Source organism: Vulpes vulpes, chromosome 8, assembly GCF_048418805.1.
Source record: "Vulpes vulpes isolate BD-2025 chromosome 8, VulVul3, whole genome shotgun sequence".
Lineage (NCBI taxonomy): Eukaryota > Metazoa > Chordata > Mammalia > Carnivora > Canidae > Vulpes > Vulpes vulpes.
In genome coordinates this window covers 80,328,710-80,336,966 of record NC_132787.1, presented here as the reverse complement: position 1 = coordinate 80,336,966, position 8,257 = coordinate 80,328,710, and the positions used below count along the sequence as shown (strand labels likewise).

Genomic DNA, 8,257 nt, shown 5'->3' with positions numbered 1-8,257 from the left:
ACAAGCTTGTTATTGTGTAGAATGTACCTCTACTGGGTTCAATTAATGTTTCCTTATGAATAGATTCAGATAATGGGTTTTTAGCAGGAATACCAAAGAAGTGGTATTATACCTCTTTCAATGTCTTACAACAGGATGCCCATGGTTTGTCCCATTGTTGGTAATGTTGACTTTAATCAACCAATTAAGGTAATGTCTATCAGGTTCTTATATTGTAAAATTACATTTTCCTCTTTGTAACTAAAAGTATTTTACGTGGAGATATTTTGAGAGTATGTTAATATCTTGTTTTTCATTAAATTTCACCCACTAATTTTTAACATCTTTTGATGATTCTTTCCAGAATTAATAATTACTCTGATTACAAAATGATTTTCCAATCTAATCATTCCTTATATATTTATTAGTTAGAATTCCAAAAATGACCCAAAAATGGGTCAGAGACTTGAATGGGTACTTTAAAAAAGAGAATATCTAAGTGGCCAAGAAACACAGCATAAGTACAAGTTAAAATCAGAAGATATGATACAACTGGAACTCTCTTCTATGTTGTTGGTGAGAATATAAATTGGTATACCAAGTTGAAACCCAGCAGTTTCTAAGAAAGCTGAATCTGTGCATAACCTAAGAAAGCTGAATCTAAGCCAGCAATTTCAGTCCTATTTGCAGTGGCCAAAATTTGGAAACAACCCAGAAGTCCTCCCATAGTAGAATAGATACATAAATTATGTATATCTGTGCAATCCAATGCTACACAGAATGAGAATGGATGAACTGTTGCTATACATGCATGAAGTTTATAGACATGCTGACTGAAAGAAACAGTACAGAAAAGGGTGCATTTGTTTAAGGTTCAAAAACAGAAGAGATCTTGCGTCCCCGCGTGTGTGCGCCTAACCTCATCTGGTTCGCCCGAGACCCCCGAGCGCCAACCCTAGTCCCCCGCGCGGTCCCATTTGTGCTCCAACAAGATGAAAGAAACTATCATGAACCAGAAGAAACTCACCAAACTGCAAGCACAGGTGCGCATTGGTGGGAAAGGAACTGCTCCCCAAAAGAAGAAGGTGGTTCATAGAACAGCTACAGCAGATGATAAAAAACTTCAGTTCTCCTTAAAGAAGTTAGGGGTAAACAATATCTCTGGTATTGAAGAAGTGAATATGTTCACAAACCAAGGAACAGTGATCCATTTTAACAACCCTAAAGTTCAGGCATCGCTGGCAGCGAACACTTTCATCATTACAGGCCATGCTGAGACAAAGCAGCTGACAGAAATGCTACCCAGTATCTTAAACCAGCTTGGTGCAGACAGTCTGACTAGTTTAAGAAGACTGGCTGAAGCTCTGCCCAAACAATCCGTGGATGGAAAAGCACCACTTGCTACCGGAGAGGATGATGATGATGAAGAAGTTCCAGGTCTTGTGGAGAATTTTGATGAAGCTTCCAAGAATGAAGCAAACTGAATTGAGTCAACTTCTGAAGAAGATAAAACTTGAAGAAGTTACTGGGAACTGCTATTTTATATTATGACTCCTTTTTAAAATTTTGTTCGTGGATCTAATAAAATCTAGATCTCTAATATTTTTAAGCCCAAGCCCCTTGGACACTGCAGCTCTTTTCAGTTTTTGCTTATACACAATTCATTCTTTGCAGCTAATTAAGCTGAAGAAGCCTGGGAATAAAGTTTGAAACAAGGTTAATAAAGTTCTTTGCCTAGAAAAAAATAAAACAAACGATATTAGGTTACTGTGATAGAAGTCAGGAGTGTGGTTATCTGACAGGTGGTTGTAATTGAGTGGGAGCATAAGGGGGCTTCTGGAGTACTTGTCCTCCTTGATCTTCATACTAGTCACATGGGTGTGTTTACTTTGTGAAAATTCATTGAGATCTTGCCCTTATGATTTGTACCATTTTATTTATTTATGATATATTCAATAAAAGGTTTATTTAAAATGTTATACTCACATGAATACTTGTATAACAGTTACAACAGAGAACATGATTTATAACCAAGTAAATTCTATTTGTTTGAATTTGCCCAATCTAAGAACATCTTATAAATGGAAATCCAAACATACAAAACAGAAAAATACCTATAGCACAAAAGCACCCCTCACTTTTCAAAGCGAAATATCAAATGCATGAAAGGAACAGGGATAACATTCATAGCAGATCCATTTTTCAATTTTGTAAATTTACCCTAAGGAAAGAAAGAACTCAACACACAAATCTTGCTGTGAAAATGTTCATTTTAAACATTATATCTGCTAGCAAAACACTAAAATCAACTCAAATATCCAAATACTGGATCAAGATTTAATAAAGTATGACATGCCGGTACAAGAAAATACATACATGAAAAATGATGTATGGAAGGCCTTATAGAAACACTAAACAATTTTTGCAGGTACAATGTTAGATAGAAAAATTCAAATGTAAGATGATACGTATATCATGATGCTAAAGAGAACCAATAGGAAAGATGAAAAAATTAAAAACTTTTGTTGGAGTCATAGATTTATGGTTATACTTTTTGAAGGGGTAAACTTCCCTCCTTCCCCTATGAATATTCTTTCTCTCTCTCTCTTTTTGAAGATCTAATTGGCTTTATTAACAATTCATGAATGGGAAAGCATCCCATCTAGCAAATAGAAGGGCACTCCTCTCCATGAATATTCTTTATTATTATTCAGTCAGTTAGGGTTCTTTTGTTGCAAGCAATAGAAACTAACTTTTTTTCTTTAATTTGAAAGAGAAAGTAAGCTAGAGAGGGAGAAAGAGAGAGAGAAAGAAAGAGAGAGAGAGAGCACAAGTATGAGGAAGAGTGGAGGGAGAGAGAGAGCAGACTCCCCACTGAGAGCATGCAGGGACTTGATCCCAGGACTCTGGGATCATGACCTGAGCCAAAGGCAGATGCTTAACCCACTGAGCCACCCAAGTATCCCCAATAAAAACTAACTTCTATTAAAAAATAGATGTATGGAGCCATAGAGGAGTAACTTACAGAATCAAAGGAATAACTAAATGCCCAGGAGGAAAGAAGAAGAGCTAGGAAGTTTCAGAGATCTTAGAAACAAATATCTCTAACCAGTTCTCCCATATTCTGCCTCCTGATGACTTGTTTTAAATGCTTTCTGTCCCTCCTTGCCTCTACTCAATATTCAAATTATTGGGAGAGAAAATCAGATTGTCCTAGCCCAAGTCAAGTATCCACCTTGTCCTTTGATTGGCAACCACATCAGAACAGCCTGGAGTTGGGGAAAGCCACTTTCCTTTTTTTTTTTTTTTTTTAAGATTTATTTATTCATGAGAGACATAGACTGAGAGAGAGAGGCAGAGACATAGGCAGAGGGAGAAGCAGCCTCCTCGCAGGGATCCTGATGCGGGACTTGATCCCGAATGCCAGGATCACGACCTGAGCTGAAGGCAGTGCCCAACCACTGAGCCACTCAGGCTCCCGAAAGCCACTTTCCTAAAGGGGAACGGTAGTGTTGTTACCAACCAGATGAACAGGGAGCCAAAAGATGCTGGGTGGAGAAAGCAACTGGTCCATGAAATCTTAATCATTTTTCCAATAAATCAGAATATTACTACCTTTGTCTTATAGTAAATGAAAATATGCTTATTGTAGAAAATTTGCACAATTTAGAAAAGTATATAGTAAAAGAGTAATGAAAAAGCCAGCATTCTTTATCCCACTATCCATAGCCTTGTGTTTATTATTCACTGCTACATAACAAATTACTCTCAAGACTAGAGTGCCTAGAAGAAAGTAGATTAGTGGTTGCCTAGGGCTGGGAGTACTGGGGATGATAGCTAAAGAGCATAGGATTCCTTTTTTCTTTTTTTTTTCAGAATTTTTTTTTTTTATCGTGTTCTAAAATTGGATTGTGATGGTTGCACAACTCTGAATACACTAAAACCACTGAGCTTTCAATGGGCAAATGTTAAGGTATGTGAATTATATCTTAATAAGGGTGTATTTAAAAAATGGTAGGGTAACCAACTATCCCAGTTTGCCCAGACTTCTCTGATTTTAGCACTGGCAATCCTGTATTCCAAGGAAACCCTTCAGTCCTGGTAAAACCTGGACAGCTGATCATCTTATACAAAATGTAGCAGTTTAGGGCAGCCCCCAAGGCCCAGCGGTTTAGCACCACCTTCGGCCCAGGGTGTGATCCTGGAGATCTGGAATCAAGTCCCACATTGGGCTGCCTGCATGGAGCCTGCTTCTCCCTCTGCCTGTGTCTCTGCCTCTCACTCTCTCTGTGTCTGTCATGAATAAATAAAATATTTTTTAAAAATGTAGCAGTTTAAGACAACAAACATTTGTTATCTCATAGTTTCTTTAGATCAAAAATCTAGGAGGAACTTAACTAGGAGACCCGGGGTCTCTTAAAAGGTTTCAGTCAAGATGTCATGGGGCTATAGTGATCTGAGGGCTTGACTTGAGCCAGAGGATTTGCTTTCGAATTTACTTGTGTGGTTTTGTCAAAGGGCCTCAATGACTTGCCATTTGGGTCTCTTCACAGAGTGCCCTCATGACATAGCAACTTGTTTTCCCCAAAAGCATATGATCTGAGAGGAAGACCCAGAGACTAACATGGCTGTAGAGTCTTTTATAACCTAATCTTGAAAGTTGTGTGTCATCACTTCCATCATACTCGATTTGTCACACATATCAACTCTGTAACAGTGTGAGAGGGAACTACACAAGGGTGTGAATACCAGGAAGCAACAACCATTGCCCTATTCTGGAGGCTGGCTCCCACAAGTGGTAATGCCAACTCTAACCCTACCAGCATTTTACTGAAATTTTGCTGATTTTTAAATTAAAACATGCCCATTATGGAACATATGGACAGTATACGAGTACAAGAGAAAAACATTTTACAATGAATGTGTATAAATTTTACGTCTATCTCTGATTAGATGGGATAGATCTCTAGATGTGCAATTATTAGAGCACATGGTTTAAGTATCTTAAGACTTGTTACATATTGCCAAAATGCTTTTCTGATACTTGCGTGGTATCAGTGCCCATTTTGCCATACCTCTGTTAGCCTTAAGTATTATTGTTAGCAACTCTGCCAATTTTTATGAAAAATTTTATGTTTCAGAGTGTCTTTTTAAGTTAAGCATTTTCCCATGTGTAGTGGCCATTGCTAATAAATAAGCATGTAACAGGCCATAAATCCTCTCCAGATACATTCATGCATTCATTTAATATTTGTTGAATGCCTTCTGTAACAACATAGCTCCCAAGATGTTCACATTCACATGAAAGAGACTGGAGAAGGAAACAGTTCGATACATTCTAATCTGAGGAAATATTTAAAGAGCACAAAGTCAGGAAACCATTGGCAAGCTGATGAAGACTGAAAGAATTTTTTTCTTGTTGGAGCATCGAGTACAGAGGTGGAGGATGAGGGAGTCATAAGAGAATCAGACCAGACTACGGAGTTCAAAGCAAATCTTATTGGTCTTCTCAGCTCTATTAAGGTTAGACCTTATACCTGAGGGTAAGGGGAAAGCAGGAAAGAGCTCTTTTGTTTTTTAGGTAATCTCTATGCCCAACATGGGGCTCAAACACAAGGCCCATAGATCAAGTGTTGCATGCTCTCCTGACAGAGCCAGCCAGGCACCCCAGGAAAGAGTTTTAAACATGAGAGTGAGATAATCAGATGTGTGTTTTTGGGATATCCCTTTGGCTAAACTGTGGACAAAAAAACAGAGAGGGGTAATAATGGACATAGGACAGATGGCCAGAGAGGAAACAGCTATAGTCCGGGAAAGAGATAAAGATGGCCTGATCTTGGGGAGCAGTGGGAAGGATATTGAGAAATATCTGAGGTTTAAATAGCATCCCTTGTCCCAGTCTAGGTTTCTGAGAAAATTAAGTTATAAACGATTGAAAAAAAAAAGTTATAAATGATTGGCAGATAGACTCCAAAACATGCCATTTTTGGCTGAAAACACAATGATGGAGGCTTTAGCTGAGTGTGAAATGAGATGCAAAGTAAACCCCTGTATCAGGGCAGGCCCCTCTGAGGTAAATGTGGTATGCCACCTGGATGCCTCTTCAGAAATAAAGGATGTATTCCCCTGGCTACAGGGAGTGCTGCAAAAACCATCAGCTAGCAGCCTTCTTTTGGGATGGCCTTGGCTATAGAGAACCACTAGCCCAAAGTCATGTTCCCTTCCTGGGGTGGCTGGCATCCAATGACAGATCAGAGTGGGAATATAAAGTCATGGTCCCCTAGCCCCTATCTGAGACAACTTTGAAAGGTCATCTAAGCTTTGGAGCCATCCCCCTCAGGGTCACCTGAAGCCTTTATTGGTACTGAACCTCAACTCAACTTCTCCCTTTGTTCAATCTTGCTTCACCCCTCCCCTCCCCTCCCCTCCCCTCCCCTCCCCTCCTCACTCCCTGTCCCTCCCCTTCCTTCTCCTCTCCTTCACGCTCCTATTCTTTTCATCCTAACCTTTCCATGCCCTTCCTGTTATTTTTTTTTTCCCCTTCCCTTCTCCTCCCTCCACAAGTATTGATCCTGAGAGTACTGCCTAATAAACCTCCTATGCATAATATATATCTCAGTATCTGCTTCCTAGGCAGCCAAACCTGTGACATCCTCTGGGGCATGGTGCACCTGGATGACTATTAGAATGTGTGCTCCTGTAGGGGTGCCTGTCTGGTTCAGTAGTAAAAGTTTGCAACTCTTAATCTTGGAGTCATGAGTTTGAGCTCCCACATTGGGTGTAGAGATTATAAATAAATAAATAAATAAATAAATAAATAAAATTAACTTAAAAAAGTAATGTTTCCCTGCAGCTAGCAGCCGAGAGAATAAAGAGTGGCTCAGAACATGCCCAATTTACCCTTTCCAAATGTACAAATCGTGGGTCACTCCACCTTCCCTGAGATGGAGCAGTTAAATGCATGGAGAGATTCCAGCCGTTATACCACCTATGTTTCTTCAACAAGCTGGAAACATTAGGACAATATTGAGTGACATTAAAGAAATAGAATCTTTGGGAATTAATGTAGTAGATATAGGTGAGGAAAAATAGGACCAGTTAAGAATTACTCTTAGGTTTCTTACTTGGGTAACTGATGATATGGTAGTGCCATTGACTGAGATAAAAGAAAAAAAAAAAAGCTTGGAAGAAAATAGGAATTCAATTTGAGGTGTTTTAGGATGTCCAAGTAGAGTCATTCATTAGGCAATTAAAGATACAAACCTGGAGTTGAGGAACGTGACCTGGAATAGCAATATAACTGCATGTAATCAGCAGCATATGCCTAATGATGAAGATCTCACAGAGAAATAATTTAGGGAATAGAAATAAATTTATTTTAAAAACCCCAACAACTTCTAATTAGCATTTTCAGAGATTTGAGAAGCTATTACCAAGTAAAACAAGAGCAAGGATGCTATAATATGAATGTTCAGAAATATGAGGAAATTTTGGGAATGAAAAGTCTGATTGGCAAAATTAAAAATTCAGTAGAAAGATTAGATAGTTGATAAGACACCTCAGAAAGTAGAATACGAGTAGAAGGTGAGAGACATAAAGAGTGATTCCAAAAGATCCAACAGTAGGTATTTTCATGTAGTCCTCATCCTGGTTCCCTTTTATTTGTTGTCCGTCCTTGGATGTTTCTGGACCAGCTTTTAGCAGGAAGTTCATATGAGGAAAGGCCAGGGTTTTGTGTTGGATCAAAGAAAAGGATCCAGGAGAGGGGAAGAAATGGAGGGGTGGGGGGGAGGTAACTGTTGGAGTACTCTCCCTGAGAGGACTAATGGGGTAGCTGCAGAAATGTGGTGCAGGGTCTCACCTTAATTGAAAGGATGGCCTTTCTTTGTGCAAGATGGAGAAAAACGTGTGCAGGGGCAGATTGCTATAACAGAATACCATACACTGGGTGGATTATAAACAACAGAAATTTATTTCTTACAATTCTGGAAGCTGGGAAATCCAAGATTGAGGCATGGTACATTCAGTGTCTCCTGACAGCATGCTTTTTGGCTCTTTTCTCGTTGTGTCCTTAGGTGTAGGGGTGAGGAGAGCTCTAAGGGGCATCTGTTATAAGGGCACTGATCCCAGCCACAATGGCTCTACCCTTGCAACCTAATCACCTCCCAAAGACCCCACCTCCAAATACCATCACACTGAGGAGTAGGTTTCAGCATATAAATTTTGGGGTGAGGGGGCACAAATAATCAATCTATGTAAGTGAAGTGATTGAAAACCA

At 39.3% G+C, this 8,257-nt stretch overlaps 1 pseudogene; it reads left to right on the top strand.

Moving 5' to 3' along the window:
* Positions 1 to 921: 921 nt before the first annotated feature.
* LOC112935280 (transcription factor BTF3 pseudogene) lies at positions 922 to 1,704 on the top strand (annotated as a pseudogene).
* The last annotated feature ends 6,553 nt before the right edge of the window (positions 1,705 to 8,257 follow it).